At 39.0% G+C, this 18,096-nt stretch overlaps 1 protein-coding gene across 8 annotated transcripts in view; it reads left to right on the top strand.

The window, feature by feature from the left end:
• The first annotated feature begins 1,952 nt into the window (after positions 1–1,952).
• The window catches only part of ASB15 (ankyrin repeat and SOCS box containing 15), a 57,543-nt gene continuing 41,399 nt past the window's right edge, over positions 1,953–18,096 (top strand). For 3 of the 8 annotated variants that reach the window (XM_081534110.1, XM_081534113.1, XM_081534120.1), the window contains exons 1-2: positions 1,953–2,772; positions 8,906–9,000. The gene's annotated coding sequence lies outside the window, so the exon portion shown is untranslated. The remainder of the gene's footprint in view (positions 2,773–8,905; positions 9,001–18,096) is intronic. The other 5 variants (XM_081534109.1, XM_081534108.1, XM_081534119.1 and 2 more) reach the window with 3 other exon arrangements.

Genomic DNA, 18,096 nt, shown 5'->3' on the forward strand with positions numbered 1-18,096 from the left:
CTTTACCCTCTTCTCTGCTGCAGTTTTCTTCATAGCCCTTGTCACCCTCTAATATGCTGTCTAGTTATCTTATATTGTTTTTATGTATCATTCTTTTCTAATATATAAGCCATGTATGGGTGGAATTTTTTTTTTCCTACCATATCTCAAGGGCCTGAAATACTACTTACTACATAATGGGCACCCAGTTAATACAGGCTTAGTGAATACAATAGAAAAACAGGCAAAAGAAATGAATAGACCATTGGCAGAAATGGAAACAGGAACAGTCAATAGACATGAAAAGGACTCAACCTCCCTATTAAGCAAAGAAATGTAAAGTAATAATTTTACTGCTGTCTTATGGGCAAAAGTTAAGGACTGACAATACCGATTGTTAACTAGGATGTGGAGCAACAGGAATACTCATACACTGCTGATGGGAGTGAATTAGTATAATCACTTTGGGGAATAATTTTGCAGTAGTTAGTTGAAAATATACAAAACCTATGACTGAGATCTATTGGTGAATGTGAATTGTGTCCTCAAAATTCTGTTGGAAGTCCTAACCCCCACAACATCAGAATGTGACCTTATATAGAAATAGGGTCAATGAAGATGTAATCAGTTAAGCTGAGGTCATGGGAGTGGGCCCTGGTCCCATATGACTGGTGTCTTTATTAAAAGGGGGAGTTTGGACACAAATGCTACACACAGGGAGAACCTCATGCAAGATGAAATCAAAGACTGGGATGATGTCTCTACAAGCTAAAGAACACCAAAGATTTCCAGAAAACCACTAGAAGTTAGGGGAGAGGCCAGGAATGGATTCTTTCTCTTAGCCCTTGGAGAAAACTAACTCTGCTGACTCCTTGATCTTGGACTCCAGCTTCCAGTTCAGTTCATTTCAGTTCATTCGCTCAGTCATGTCCGACTCTTTGTGACCCCATGGACTGCAGCACACCAGGCCTCCCTGTCCATCACCAAATCCCGGAGTTTACTCAAACTCAGGTCCATTGAGTCAGTGATGCCATTCAACCATCTCATCCTCTCTCGTCCTCTTCTCCTCCCACCTTCAATCTTTCCCAGCATCAGGGTCTTTTCCAGTGAGTCATTTCTTTGCATCAGGTGGCCAAAGTATTGGAGTTTCAGCTTCAACATCAGTCCTTCCAATGAACACCCAGGACTGATCTCCTTTAGGATGGACTGGTTGGATCTCTTTGCCGTCCAAGGGATTCTCAAGAGTCTTCTCCAACACCACAGTTCAAAAGCATCAATTCTTCAGCACTCAGCTTTCTTTAGGTCCAACTCTCACATCCATATATGACTACTGGAAAAACCATAGCCTTGACTAGATGGACCTTTGTTGGCAAAGTGATGTCTCTGCTTTTTAATATGCTGTCTAGGTTGGTTATAACTTTCCTTCCAAGGAGCCTCCAGATGGCTAAGCAAATAATTTTTATTCTGTTTAAGCCACTCAGTTTGTGGTATTTTGTTAGAGCAATCCTACAAACTGAATAATATATAAGTTTAATCATATGCTCCTCTCTACTCTTAAAGGATAGCTGCTCCTAGACACATGAGCTATGGGGATATAATCTTTCCAGTTCAGAGTACCCAAGAATTTGTTATTTTGTTGTTTAATTGCTAAGTTGTATCCAACTATTTTGCATCCCCATGGACTGTAGCCCACCAGGCTCCTCTGTCCGTGAGATTTCCCAAGCAAGAATACTGGAGTGGGTTGCCATTTCCTTCTCCAGGGGATCTTCCGGACCCAGGGATCCAACTGGCATCTCCTGCATTGTGAGTGGTTTCTTTACCACTGAGCCACCAGGGAAGACCCCAAGAATTAGGCTTTACCATAACTTCCATCATAATTTCCAACTTTTGGGAGGCCCACTCCCATGACCTCAGCTTAACTAATTACATCTTCAGTGACCCTATGTCCATATAAGGTCCCATTATGATGTTGTGGGGGTTAGGACTTTCAACAGAATTTTGAGGGGACACAATTCAGATTACTGATAGCTCTCAGTCATAGGTTTTGCATATCTTTTAGTATTTAAATCATCCACAGTTACACTTCAGGACAGAGGAAATATGTAGTAACAAATATGCATGAATAATGGCATTTTAAAGATACACAGACACGTGCATGGATACACACACACACGTAAATATAAAGAAATTGTAGATTTGGAACAAACCATCTGATGCACACATTTGCTCCTACAAAGGTAACATATATATCTGGACATACTAGATTAGATTCAGGAAATGGCATTAGGACTGGGAGCAAATATCCTGTTTCAAACCAGATAAAGCTGAAAGAGTGACTGGAACTTAGATGAATAGAAGTTTATGAGGTTACAGTCTTTGTTCCCTGTCCCTCCAGATTCTAAGAATTTTCACCATTGTAGGGTGTGTTCTAGAATGTAGAATCATGCGATTATAAAAGATGCATGTGTTTTCATTGGTTGTAACTTTGAGTTCAGGCTTCTGCTGTATCACCTTTGTTAAAGACACCACAACTAAACAGACCTAGCTGATCCTGGCTAAGGTACTGCACAGCTAATCAGTTCTACGTGGTGGGAAAATGTGTAGGTTTTCGGAACTAATCCCTTTGCAGAGGTGCCAGGCTATGTCTGGAGGGGATTGATAGTGGTGTTCCATGGCTGGTGGCAGTAGATTTAGCTACAGAGGGAAATCAACCTTGGCATCTATGATATCAGAAGGTGATTTGGGAATATCTTATTGTAAGTAGCAAGAGCATCAAATGCACTATATTCTCAGGTAAGAGTTCCCAGAGGGGTAAATATTGGAGATAGATGTTGGGGAGTTATTCAGCAAATAAAATTAGCAAGCCAGGTGACTTAGAGCTAAAATCTGTAACACAATTTGCTCTGCAGGACCTCTAGCCTAGCCAATAAAGTGAAACTGAAAAGTGAAAGTGAAGTCCCTCAATAGTGTCCAAAGGTCTTATTTCTCCAAAATTAAATAACTGGGAGAGTTAGAACCTCCTACATTGCTTCTTGGGCTTCCCAGGTGGCGCTAGTGGTAAAGGACCTGCCTGCTAATGTAGGAGATATAAGAGATACAGGTTTGATCCCTGGGGAGGGAAGATCTCCTGGAGGAGGGCATGGCAATTCACTCCAGTATGCTTGCCTGGAGAATCCCATGGACAGAGGAACCCGATGGGTTACAGTCCATGGGGTCACAAAGAGTCAGACCCGACTGAAGCAACTTAGCACGCACGCACGCACACTGCTTCTTAATGACTTAGAACTCTTGTGTGAAGGGCTGGATCTTACCAAAGTTAGAGTATTTTCTTAGAAGATATGGCTCAGGGACCTCTTACCTGAGAAGCATGAGACCAAATGACTGAAAAAGAAGAAAACACCTGAATTTTCAGAGCAGGAGGATTTCATTCTTCAAAATCTAGAGGTGATAACTGTCTTGGTAACTCTCACCTTAGTTTTCATGTCAGGAGCAGGGGTGAAAATAATCACCATTCAGGAAGTGTTCTTTCCTCTTCTAACTAGGTAACAAAAAAAAGTTCATTTTTCTCAAGTTAATTCTTAGGACAGACTGACATATTAAAATTCTAATAGTTTGGATATTATCCATCTCTAATGCTTCCATCTAATGCTGGATTTCATCCTGTCTTCTCTATCTGTGCTATGGATACTTCTAAAAGGTGTTTGTAACCAGATAATTAGGTGTTTCTGGTATGGTGGGTTTTAGAACCTCATTCTAAATTGGGCTATAAGTCAAATAAAAGTCATTACCCAGTTTTATCTGACTGGCTATTGGCTTCCAGATGTTTGAGTTATCTAACGAGTCTGAATGGGACTATCCAACACTCCCACCTGGGCTTCCCTGGTGGCTCAGACAGTGCAGAATCTGCCTGCAATGCAGGAGACCCAAGTTCAGTCCCTGCGTTGGGAAGATCCCCTGAAGATGGGAATGGCTACCCACTCCAGTATTCTTGCCTAGAGAATTGCATGGACAGAGGGTCCCTGCAGGCTACAGTCCATGGGGTTGCAAAGAGTCAGACATGACTGAATGACTAACACAACACTCCCACCCAGATTTGAATTAAGCTTAACAACTGAGATTAAACATAGTCATCTCTATTGAAAAATAGAACCTACGGGAGGAAGGAATAATAAAGATGTCTGAGGGGGCATATCTGTGTCCTTATGTCTGCCACTTCTTATTTAAAAACAGGGAAGAAAGTAAAGAAGTGATGAAAAACAGGAATTTTGTTTAAGGAGATGAAAAACTATTTTATGAGACTAAAATAAGTATTTATTAATATAAAAGATAATAAGAATATACTAAAAATGGTAATAAAACAAATTATTTTAAAAATAAATTTCTTAACAGAATTTAGAAACAGGAAGATAAAATTAGGTATAAGAAAAAAGTTGAAAATGGTGAAAAGATAATCAGCATTGTAGTTTTTAACTAGTTCTTCCAAAGTAAAAGGACAAATTAAGTGAAATAAAATAACCAAGATAAAACGGGGGGAGGGAAGCACTAGCTAAAGCAGAGAAAGAACTTCAGAAATGTGAGAGGAAGCATGTGACTGCTTTTAAAAACTGGAAAAGCAACAGAAAAACTAGAATAATCATTCATTAAACAAATGTATATTGATTGCTTACTTTGTATCAGAAGCTGCCATGGGTCCTAGGGTCTGTCAGTGGACCAGATGGCCAGGTCTCAGTCATCAGGGAGCTTTGTTCTAGTGGCTGGACATACAGTAAACACATAAATTGATTCATAAATAGAATTACCAAATGTGATTATTTTCAAAAGGGAATGAAAATAGTTATTTGCATAATCTCCATCCTCAACCTCCAGACTGTCCCCCTTCCACAGAGACCTGTCAGGACTGCTGCTGGTACACAACACATGTCCGCAGTCACGTGATGCCTTCTTGACCAACCTTTATTTGAGGGATATCCTAGGCATGGGAAAGGAAAGCTGAATATATTAAGAAACTGGCTTTCCATGTACTCATTTACTGCAGTAGGCATGCCTGCTCATCTTTACCTGTAGGCTTGAACTAATATACCTCGACAAATTATGGTCTGAGCAGATTGACCCTAGAGTCCTTTAGTTAACCAGCTATTAGTTCTGCAAGGGACACAATACAAGAGATTTACCAAGCAATTTCTCCCTCCCTGTCTTAATTTGGAAGAATCTAGTAATCTATATGTCTTACTTCTTCAGCCCTGCCCATTCCCTATTCCCACTGTGTGGATCACAATAAACTGTGGAAAATTCTGAAAGAGATGGGAATACCAGACCATCTGACCTGCCTCTTGAGAAACCTGTATGCAGGTCAGGAAGCAACAGTTAGAACTGGACATGGAACAACAGACTGGTTCCAAATAGGAAAGGAGTACATCAAGGCTGTATATTGTCACCCTGCTTATTTAATTTATATGCAGAGAACATCATGAGAAACCCCGGGCTGGAGGAAGCACAAGCTGGAATCAAGATTGCCGGGAGAAATACCAATAACCTCAGATATGCAGATGACACCACCCTTATGGCAGAAACTGAAGAAGAACTAAAGAGCCTCTTGATGAAAGTGAAAGAGGAGAGTGAAAAAGTTGGCTTAAAGCTCAACGTTCAGAAAACTAAGATCATGGCATCTGGTCCCATCATTCATGGCAAATAGATGGGGAAACAGTGGAAACAGTAGCTGACTTTATTTTGGGGGGCTCCAGAATCACTGCAGATGGTGATTGCAGCCACGAAATTAAAAGACGCTTACTCCTTGGAAGGAAAGTTATAACCAACCTAGACAGCATATTAAAAAGCAGAGACATCACTTTGCCAACAAAGGTCCATCTAGTCAAGGCTGTGATTTTTCCAGTGGTCATGTATGGATGTGAGAGTTGGACAATAAAGAAAGCTGAACACCAAAGAATTGATGCTTTTGAACTGTGGTGTTGGAGAAGACTCTTGAGAGTCCCTTGGACTGCAAGGACATCCAACCAGTCCATCCTAAAGGAGATCTTTCCTGAGTGTTCATTGGAAGGACTGATGTTGAAGCAGAAACTCCAATACTTTGGCCACCTGATGCGAAGAGTTGACTCACTGGAAAAGACCCTGATGCTGAGAAAGACTGAGAGCAGGAGGAGAAGGGGACGACAGAGGATAAGATGGTTAGATGGCATCACCAACTCAATGGACATGAGTTTGGTCCAACTCCGGGAGCTGGTGATGGACAGGGAGGCCTGGCGTGCTGCAGTTCATGGGGTTACAAAGAGTCGAACACGACTGAGTGACTGAACTGAACTGATTCCCCATTCCCACTGGAATTTATTTATTCCTTCTGAAACATATACCCCACCCATTTACTCAGAATAATTATGAACTGAAAGGAACCCTAAGCAGGAATATTGGCTCCACTGTTTACCAACTCTATGACTTGTGTATGTGCTCAGTCTCTTCAGTTGTGTCTGACTCTGCGACCCCATGGACTGTAACCTGACAGGCTCCTCTGTCCATGGGATTCTCCAGGCAAGAATACTGGAATGGGTTCTCATGCCACTCTCCAGGGGATCTTCCTGACCCAGGGATCGAACCCAGGGTTCCCATGTTGCAGGCAGATTCTTTACCACCAAGCCACCAGGGAAGCCCAGCTCTATGACTTAAGAAGGTCTTTTCACTTCTCTGGATCCAGACGAGTATCTCCATCTATAAAGGTTATGATGGTTGGAATAGGGCTTCATTTCCTGGAAGGTAGCTGATGAATCCATAGCTGTTCCAGACTGTGTTCCAGAGCATTCCAGTCAATATATGTTATGATGATATTTGTTTTAATTTATATTTTTAAGTAATAAAAATTCTTTTAAATTTCTCATTAAAACGGAAATATTTGAGAGCCTCCATTAGCACAGCAGGTGACTATGTGCTGTGGCTCATGAAAGTCAGATTATTAGGGAACAGTTCATTGCTCCTATACAGGGAAAGTCTGAATAATTTTGGATGTTATTCAGTATTTTTTTTTTTTAATTGTGGAAGGGATGTTAACATTTATACAGGCTGTTGACATTTATACAGTTAAGATATGGAACTTCCATTATTGTAAGGGTCTCTCAGGTTGCCTTTTTAGTAGCTACTCCTAATTCTCTCTCATTCACACACACCCACCCCCTCACCCCCCACCCCACCTCCACCTCCTTTAGCTCCTGGCAACCATTAATCTGTTCTTCATTTGGAGAACATTCTGTAAATGAAATCATACAATATGTAACCATTTGGAATTCACTTTTTTCACTCAGAATATTTGAAGATTAATCCAAAGTGTTAGTGTATCAATAATTCTTTCCTTTTTATTGCTGAGTAGTATTCCACACTATGGATATACAATGTTTGTTTAACCATTTGCCTGTCAAAGGATATCCAGGTTGTTTCCAGTTTTGGGCCATTACAAACAAAGCTGCTATGAACATTTGTATTCAGATATTTGAGTCAGCATAAGTTTTCATGGTTCTGGTATAAATGTTCAGAAGTACAATTGCTGGGTCAAATGATAGCTATATATTTAAATTTTTAAGAAGCTATCAAACTATTTTCCAGAGTGGTTATATTATTCTACATTTCTCCCAACCATGCATGAATGATCCAGTTTTCTACATTTTTGCCAGTATTTGGTGTTGTTACTGTTTTTTGGTTTTTTTGGGGTTTTTTTGTCATTGTGATAGATGTGTAATTATATCTCATTGTGGCTGTAATTTGCATTTCCCTAATGGTTTATTGATGTTGAACATCTTTTCATGCATTTTATCATTTATATGGGCTCTTCTCACCCAAAAAATAAAAAGGTAGCTGTATGAGGTGATCAGTGATGAGTATGTTAACTAGCTTATGGCAGTCATTTTACAATATATACGTTCATCAAATCATCACACTGTACACTTTGAATACATACAGTTTTATCAATTATACATCAATAAAACAAACAAAAATTACCAGCACACCACTAACTTTATTTAACTCGCTAATTTCTCACTTCTCTGATTTCCTATGTACTCTTAAGTTAGTACCACGCAGCTTAAAAATAGTTTGATTTCTGCTTTCTCTTTCCTAATTTTGAGAGTAGAAAGCATGATTTTTACTACTTGCACTTTCCTATTACATTTTTCTACAGAGATAGTCAGAAAGTAGGTGTGCCTAACAAATATACCTGAATCAATGAATAGATTGCTGAAGCTTTGAGGAAGTCCCTAGCAATTATAACTGATGGAATAAACTTGGATTTGAGAACCATTGTTTTACCATCAGTATTTTGTTTTTACTTTTAGCATTTCAGACTTAAAGATCACTGAAGGAAAATATTCATCCAGGCTCTGAAGAAGTGTTCCGGAGCTTGGGAATAAGCTGTTCTCTGTTCTTCACAAACACATCTTTGGCCTGAGGCTGCACTATTTAATTTTTATTTATTTATATTTTAGTAATCTCTCTTTAGCAATTCAGACAGCTAGACAGCTGATTCCTTCATCTACTGTGTTTTGTTCAGAAGACCTTGTACTTTGTACCTCTTCAGTATTTTTTCTTGAAGAGTGAATTCATTTCTTATCCAGAAACAGGCTATATATAACATGTTTAAATTCTTACAGTCCCAGTTTCCTCCATAGGACTGTTTTAGTTTACTTTGAAAGTGTTAGTCACTCAGTCATGTCTGACTCTTTGCAACCCCATAGACTGTAGCCTACCCAGGCTTCCCTGCCCATGAAATCTCCAGGCAAGAATACTGGAGTGGGTAGCCGTTCCCTTCTCCTGGGGATCTTTCTGACCCAGGATTTGAACCTGGGTTTCCTGTACAGTAGGCAGATTCTTAATCATTTGAGCCACCAGGGAAGCCCCTATTTTAGTTTACTTTTACTTTATTTTTCTGTTTCAGTCTTGAAGACTTGATTGGATTTAGATCCGATTCTGTTTCCTTCCTGCTCCCTTGGACTCTATTTAAGACACATAAACAAAAATATGGAGAGAAAGGTAAGAATCCACCATAAATACGTCAAATTGATCCTTTTCCTTAATCAATGGTAAGCTCATTTTCATTTAATGAATGACAGATATGTTTGTTCTGGTTTTTGTAGTTTTTAAAATTATCTTTTCCTATGCATCTTTTTCTATTTTTTATGTTGTTCTTCAGATATTTAGGAAGACTTTAGTTTTTGTTTCATGATTATATTTATAATATTATTATGTATCTCTCTTGGTTTCCAGTTTTCCTAGACAATTTTCCTGTCTGTGTTCTATTAGGAAAAATTGATAAAATTATGAGGGTCCTTTTTTGTCTCCTCTGCTCGGCGTTTCCTCTCCTATTCAATTTTAGCAAAATAAAAAAAAATCCTTTTCTTAGTGTTCACCTTCACATGTTAAATATTTTTATACTCTGACATTTGGTATGTCAGATTTACTTTTTATCATTTTACTCCCAGCTACACCAGAGGAATCAATCTCTGCTACTTACCTTCTTTTCCTTTCTGTCCCAAATTTATGTCCCAAATAATTGTGTCATATCTGTGTTGTCAGGGCATATAACATCAACACTCCATTCTGTCACCCTAATTCCTACATTTCTTTTTCTACAGTAAATATATTTTTTTCAATATTCTCTCCCATCAAGGATGGGAAATTTTTCCCTTACTCCTCTTGGTTATTTTGGCTGGTCTAACAATTAAATGGACATGAGGCAGATTAACAGGGGAAAGAAATAATTTTGTATGTGCAGGAGTTCATACAAATATAGACTCAAATAAGTGACCAAAGCAGGCAGCTTTTATACCTTTTGGACAAAGAAACAATAAATTTGTGAAGAATTGAAAAGACAGAGAAGTTTGGACTTGAGGTAATAAATTGGTAAAGAAGTAACACATTTTGTTTATACAGCCTTCTTGGTCCTGAACTTCGTATCTCTGGAGATAAGGATGTCTCTTTGCCTTCTGGTACAGAGAAGGTTCCTTTCACAGGGGAGATTTATTTCCTACTTTCAAGGGAGCAAAAGAGAGTCAGAGGGTCCTCCTCACACCAGCTGTTTCTTAAGTAACTTTAATTCAAAATAATCAACATGTCAAAGTGGCATATTTGGGGGCATCCTGCCGTGACCTCCATTACTGCTAATCCATATGTCATGTTTACCCCGGTCATTTATTGTTTGGCTGATTTAATCCTTTAGCCACTTCTTTTTTTATTTTACCCTACAGGTGATTATCAAATCTGAATTTATGCTGATTCATTATATGTGTCAGGAATTTCTGATGTTCAGCAGTGATTCAGTTATACTTATGCCATGCACATATAATTTGCACATAGAAACTGCTATTAAAATATTGAATGAAGAAATGGATATATGAATAGTAAAATAAAGTTCAAATGATAAAAGTTATTCACAATCCATACTGGATAATCTATACCTAACTGCTCACAAACTATCTGCATATATTTTTGCATCAGTTTAAAAAAATCATGGCACTTTCCCTTCCAAAGCTTCCTGATGCCTCTTTCATTGTCTGTCTTGTTCAGACTTTACCAAAAGTAGTTCTTGGATCAGAACTGACTGTTCTTCAGTCTACAGGAAGTAACATGCCTCGGTCTGGATACCTGTCATTTTAATATTCGCCATTTACCTAATTTGTGAACATAGGTTCAGTGGTAAAGAATCTGCCTGTCAATGCAGGAGACGTGGGTTCTATTGCTGGGTTGTGAAAATCCCCTGGAGAAGGAAATGGCAACCCACTCGAGTATTCTTGCCTGGGAAATCCCGTGGACAGAGGAGCCTGCCAGGCTACAGTCCATGGGGTCGCAAAGAGTCGGACACCACTTAGCAACTAAACAACAACAAAACTGTGAACGTACTATTCTTTCCTGCTTCTACTTCTTTCTCTTTGATAAACTGTTCTTTAAAAAATTCTATAGTTTTAGTACTTGTTCAGTCATTCCTTCATTCATGCCATCTCAGTTAATTTGAGGCTTTAGCTTTTAACATTATTAGCACCAGGCTTTATATTTATCCATATTATAGGGGCCTTTGCCACCTTTTATACAGGCCCTTTTAATATCTGAGCTCGTTAAAGAGATTGCTGTGAAGCCCAGTAATTTCATTCAATGCCTCACCTTTTCCTTTCTCAGTCAAATTTATTTGCCTGGTTAGAATTTTCTATCCTATGGTCTTCCCTCCTTCTTGTGGACGACTGAATCACTGTCATCTGAAAACTTTATGAGTTCTAATTTCTCTTATTTCCTTTCTGAAAAATATAATTTTTGTTTTCCTTAGTGTAAATCTATGATAACACAATTTATATACAATGTATTTTATATGTAAAGATTAAGAATCAAGTAACAGTGTTAATAGTAGATGTTATACAATATATAAAAATGTGGGTCATGTTTATTTTACCAATTATATTTGAGTACATTGAGCATGTTTTCTTTGATAATTTCAAAGGTTAATTAGGAGAAATCTTAGATGAAAAATATCTTCTTAGCTAGGATTGAAGAATAAGGATCTTAAGTTTATTTTTTAAATGAATATCTACTGTTAAATTTCTACATTGCTATGTACTCACTGAAGAGGTTATAATAGTTATGTTCTCTGAATTCTTTTTTTATTACCAATTCATTTTTATGCAAAATAAATCCTCCATAAATATGCTAAAAAATATTCTGAATGGCTTTTCTATTTGTTTTCTTTTATTTAACCCTACTTGGCTTTAGCCTGAGGGCCAAAAAGGTAATCGTAGTCAAAATAGAAGTTTAAAATCAATTCAGAACTGGTTTGTAACTTCCCTGATACCAAGGGCTTTGCAAATCTATAACTCATTCAGCTCTTGGAAGCTGAGTTAATTATGGCAAATCACACTAATTAAATTATTTACAAGGTCTTTATTAAATAAAACAGATCTATTATGTTTAGTATTGTGGATTTGCCTTGAGACTGCCAGCTGTCTTTGCCGACAAATTTCCCAGTTAGACATTTAGTTTAAGTGAGAACCTTAAGCATATGGTGAAGCTGCAGGTTTCTCTGGCTGCTGTTTAGGTCCCCAGGCCCTCAATTCAATTCAGATTTACTGAACACCCGCGTTGTTCAAATCTCATGTGTTATATTCTCTGTCCTCAGAGTTTCCAAATAACAGCTGATGTAAGAAATGTACGTAAATGATTACAATTCAAGGCAAACAAAAAATACATCATCAGAAAATAAGAGAAAAACAGATGGGCTCTGACAGGGTTAGAACTTCATAGAGACGGAGAGCCAAGATTTAAGCTGGGTCTTAAAGGAGCAGAACCTCTGCTCTGCAGGCAGAAATCAGGAGTGGCACTGAGAGCCTTTGAGACAGGTCACAGAGTGAGTAGGACCCAGAGGGAAGAATGTGCAGAGCCTGATCAGAGAGCAAGCAAGTTGAGCTAGGGAAGCTGGGGAAGACTTGAGGGGCATGGCAACCCTCGGGTCTCCACTGCAGTGCTTGGTAGGAATTTGATTTGGCTATTTGGTTGAGTTGTTTGAATTACTGAACAAAGCAATTAGAGTACAATCGAACTTGCCGGGTACAGGAGTAGCTCTGAGTTTGCCTCTGCTTTGGGCCACTTGAGCAGGGGCTACTCTGTAGTGCAGTCACTGAATGACATCTCTTGCTCCAGTATGGGAATAGAGAGGGCAGTGATTCCACATGAGAGCTTGGGTGCACACACTCACACACACCCTCAGTCACATTCCTGGGAGCCCTCCAGCACGTGGGCCAGCCTGTGTTAAAACTGTAGCTCTGCCCCTAGTAGCCATGCAAACCTGGGCAATTTACTTAACCCCCTAAGTCTTGCTTCCTCCTAGAAAGTCTTCCTTCCTCCTACATTGCAGGAATATTGTGAGGATTTGTTGTTATTTAGTCACTGAGATGTGACTGGATCTTTATGACCCCATAGACTGTAGCCTGTCAGGCTCCTCTGTCCATGGGATTTCCCAGGCAAGAATACTGGAGTGGGTTGCCATTTCCTTCTCCAGGGGATCTTCCGGACCCAGGGATCGAACTGGGGTCTCCTGAATTGCAGGCCGATTCTTTACCATCTGAGCGAAAATACAGAATTGGAAAGCAAATCCCTGAGTAGCCTTCTTGTGTGACTCTCCTTCCACTAGGTGGCGCTGTCTTCCACGCAGGTTCCGCTTCCGCTTGCTTTGTTGAGACTGACCTCCGTTTAGAAAATGGCCTTTATTTACCAATCATTCAGTCAATAGAGACTTGGTATCTGTGTCCCACAGGCTTCCTTCAACTCCTTGGAGGTGTTATGTCTCAAAGTGTATACTTAAACAGTGCTTCAAGGAAATGATTCTCACTAGATGGCGGAAAGCTGAAGGAAGGCTGTCAGCTGTTGTGAATAAAAGCTCCATTAATTTCCTAACTCTTTGGATTCAAAACCAGAATGTTGTCAATAATTTCTTTAACAAGTAACAGCACCACTTTACTATTTGACGACCTTTGGCATTGCTAGAGTGTGAGTGTGGAGGCAGGACATGATAATTCAACTGTGTGGTTATAAAAAAGTCAATCTCCAACACCTAGTCTCAACACCAGAAGAAGATTCTGCTCAACTTAAGTCCTAAACCTGTGTTTTTGTTATTTATTATCTTTATCATTTTTAAATGTTTTTGGTTCTAAAGAACTTGTGAGCTTCACTACACATAAAATAAGTTTTGGGGAAGTCTTTTGGTTAAAGTTGCATACATCAAAGTATGAGAATGACTTGCTACTTAAATTATTTAATAAACTACTTTGTAAACTGAAATTTTTCTTTTATTGCTGTTTAAGTCTAGTTGTGAATACAACATATATGTTTCATAGTTTCTGTCTTTTTCTCAATCCCAAGTCTGACAGATTTGGAGGGGAAAATATGAGACTTTGTGGGTATTTTTCAAAAGATTACTGCAGACCACTTAAGATGAAGGACATTTTTAAGTAAAGCAACTGTATTAACAAACTGTAAAGAGCCTATGACTGCTCCTGCCATTCAGTCTGGGCAATGCTGAGGTGTACGTTGTACTGCTGGTGCTCCAGGTCCATCTGCAAACAGAGCACCTCCTATTCATTTGGAACAAAACCTACATCCAATTTTAGTGATGAAATAGCTGCAAAATGAGAAAAGGGAGGAGAAATTGTGAAATCAGATCAGGGCATTGTCCTGCCTGGAATGCTCCTGTAGCTTCCTCTTGCCAGGACAGTTCTCAGACTCAGATGCTTGCAGGATAGACTCATTCCCCAGCATTTGAAGCTTACAACTTTGTGGAAGGAAAGATGAGAGACTAGGCTATATTAGAATATTCAAAGAGAGTGTATGTTCAAAATGTTCAGACCTTACACACAGCCTTTGAGATTCCAGTGAATAATACCACATACACTTGTTTACCCCAAGGAGAAAGCCCTTTCTCATGTCCACTGCCCTAGAAGAAGAAATAAAATCCTGAATTCCCCTAGTTCGGTATATAACATCCTACATATTATGACTCCTGCCTAAGTCTCCTGCTCATCTACTGCAGGCTTCCCACTGCATTCTGTGACCAGCAATTACCCATACATGGGAGTAATTCACAATTACCCCCATGTAGACATTTTCCTTTAGACCTATGTGCATTTTTTTCTGCCTTGAGTACTTGTCCCTTTTTTAGATTATTTAAAAAAAAAATCCTCATCCTTCAAGTCTCAATCCTTTATCTTCTCTGTGACACACTCTTGTCTTCTCCTGGAAGCTAATTATCACCTTCTTTTGGTCATCTCTTTATCTTCTTCATTAACTTATACTAAAAATGGCCTTGTTTAATATTATCAATGTACCAGGCACATAATAGCAAATAAACCCATGCCTAGTGAATGAATCGGAGAAGGCAATGGCAACCCACTCCAGTACTCTTGCCTGGAAAATTCCATGGATGGAGGAGCCTGGTAGGCTTCAGTCCATGGGGTCGCGAAGAGTCGGACACGACTGAGCGACTTCACTTTCACTTTTCACTTTCATGCATTGGGGAAGGAAATGGCAACCCATTCTAGTGTTCTTGCCTGGAGAATCCCAGGGACGGGGGAGCCTGGTGGACTGCCGTCTATGGGGTCTCACAGAGTCGGACACGACTGAAGCGACTTAGAAGCAGCAGTGAATAAATGAGTGTAGCACTGTTCAAAGGGGATACATGTCATCTAGGTTACTCAGAAATAATAATAACTTAGGACTCTGAAAGGAATCAATGTAAATCTTATTTAAGAATTAGTTAGCCTTTTAAAATCTAATTTAGATAGAAGGCAAAGAGATGGCACGCATCACAAACAAAAATACTTTAGCAGAATCTGAAACTTTAAAACATTCAGGCTATAGAAGATCAAATGATAGCATTACAGATTCTTAAAAGAGAAATTCAAGCTCGTGTTATTCCAGGTCTAATTTCAATATTTCAGCTGAGAAAGAGAGGATCCCAAGAAGTAAGAGACTGACCCATTTCAAAGTATCTTGGCACTTTCCTTTCTGATGATCTTATATCACAGGAAGCGATATGGAAAGTGAGTTCTCAGGACAAGTTGCAAGTAAAGGCTGTGAAGCACAGCAAAATTCTAAGAAGCCTAGGAAATCCTCTCGCACGGCGTTCACTGTGGCGCAGTCCTGATGTCCACCTCGACCACTTGCTTCTCCTGTGTTGATGATTTTTCTACAGAATTATAATACAACAGTTTTCAATTCTACTTCAGTTTCTGCTTCTCGACATCCTTTTAATCCTCAAGCAGCTGCTGATATAAACTTTAAAAGAACTGATTTTAATAGATCAATGGCCCCTTTTCATAAAGTGAGACAAACAAAATGAGCTGAGAGATGTTTTTCAGAGAGAAACAGCTTAAGTAAAGGAAGTAATGTCCCTGAGTTTAAGGAAATTGTATGTGGGTCTTAAAAGCCCCTAGACATAAGAACCCTGTGTCTTTATTCTTTATACTGAGAAGCAGGGCAGAGGGGGGCAAAGATGGAAAACCTCTGAAATGAAGTCAGTTAGTGAGATGATTCTGGAATAGAAGACAGTTTGCTGAGTCCCGTGGTCAGTTCTTAGTCTTCATCTTGCTTGGCCTGGCAACAGAATTTGATACAGTTAATTGCTCTCTCCTGCTGCAAATATTTTTATTCCCCTAGCTTGCATTCTATTCTATCCTGAGGCTTTGGTTAGCACAAGGCTAACCCCTTGAATGCCTATATTTTTATGCCTTTGTGTATTCATTTGGTGAATTTATCTAGCCTCATGGCTTTATGTATAACCAATTTGTTTTTCCAGCTCAGACTCTCCTGCCTAAACGTGGACTCACATTCACCTGCCTCCTTAACCTTTCCTCTTGCTTGGATTTTAACAGGTATTTCATGCTTTACATGATCCACTCTGAACTCCTGTTCTTCCTCTTTAAACCTGCTCTTTCTGGGACCTTTTCCATCTCAGTTGATGGCAGCCCTATCCTTCCAGTAGTTTAGGCTCCATCTTTCTTCGCCTTGTACACCTGACATCAAATCTAAGAGAAATTCTGTAAATTTTACCTTGTAACAGAGCAAAATACCTTCATGTTAGCTAGTGAAACGTCCTGCTCTTTCCTTTATCCTGTGCTCAATCTCTCAGCTGTATTCGACTCTTTGCAACTCCATGGACTGCGCATAGCCTGGCAGGCTCTTCTGTCCACAGGATTTCCCAGGCAGGAATACTGGAGTGGGTTGCCGTTTTCTTCTCCAGGAGATCTTCCTGACCCCAGGGATCAAACCCGTGTCTCCTGCGTCTCCTGCATTGCAGGCAGATTCTTTACCACTGAGCCATCTGGGAAGCCCTCCTGTATCCTGAGTACCCAGAAAAGAAAGCCCCCTAGAAAATATTCACTTACCTGACACTGGATGGTCCAGATCTTCAGGATTGGAGAATTACCCAGACATTCCAAACTGCATCCAAACATTTTCACCAAACCTCAAAACTCAGCTTGATTTTAACATTTTTGAATTATAGCCCAAGTGAAGAAAATGTGAAAATGTGCCTTATTTGTATTGTAATTGCATATTAAATCCTCAAATCAAGATACAACTAAGCTGCATGTAATGTATGGTAGTAGACATTCCATTTTGGAAAGATCAGAGTGTTTTATTCCTGGATTGACACTATTTACTACAGGTAAATCTAAGTCTAGAGGAAATAATCACATTTTTCTAGTTTCCTGAAAGAATCACTAAGCTTAACTTCTATATTGAAATTGTTTGAACAAAATGGTGAGTCAATTTTGAAAAGTAAAAAATAAAAGATCTGAATGCAAGTAGGGCATTAATGTGTCTCTTAATGGTAATGAATTTATGTTGAAATTTTAACATGGTAAATTTTATTCATCAAATTCTCATAATTTTTCCATAACAGGTAATGTCAAAATGCTCTTTTTCATAATTAACTATTAATTGGGGAAACGTCATACACTAGCAACTTCAAAAAAAACAAAACATGACAACAAGTGCAATTCTTTTCAGAAAGAACAGAATACTGAATTTTCAATAATTCAGATTTTACTGTGGTTGTCAATATGAAGCTCTGTTATACAGTCTTGATCATGATTATGTTCTGTTGATATAAAAAGATCCTAAGAATAGTGAGAGTCTCCTTGCCTTAAGTCACTATCAATTTAGGATATGTAAGAGGTTAGAATTAGAAAAGATTAGAAGAAAAGGACTCAAAATACTTTGATTATCCATTAATGTAAAACCGATCACTCTTTTTAAAACTCAAATGTGTATATGTATGAAGCTTTTGTTCTCTGACCCTCTCTTCTGTAGCCTACTTATGTCTTATCTCTCTTACCAAATTTGGGCCTCTTTTCTACTTATTTTTCTCTGCAAGATGGTAAACTTCTTCAGGACTAGAGCTGTGTGTCCCACCCATCTTGGTGTGCATGCCTTGAGCGGTCTAGCACCACATTCTGCATGTACTAAAATGTCTGCATTTATAGCATAGACGACCAAATGGGACTGTTGCTTTATGTTCATTTTATATCCCAGAAGTATGATACTATTAGTACATACTGTGTCTGTACAGTGATTACTATTTTTCAAGGAATT

Source organism: Giraffa tippelskirchi, chromosome 10 (genome assembly GCF_054371585.1).
Source record: "Giraffa tippelskirchi isolate mGirTip1 chromosome 10, T2T-mGirTip1v1.2.pri, whole genome shotgun sequence".
NCBI lineage: Eukaryota > Metazoa > Chordata > Mammalia > Artiodactyla > Giraffidae > Giraffa > Giraffa tippelskirchi.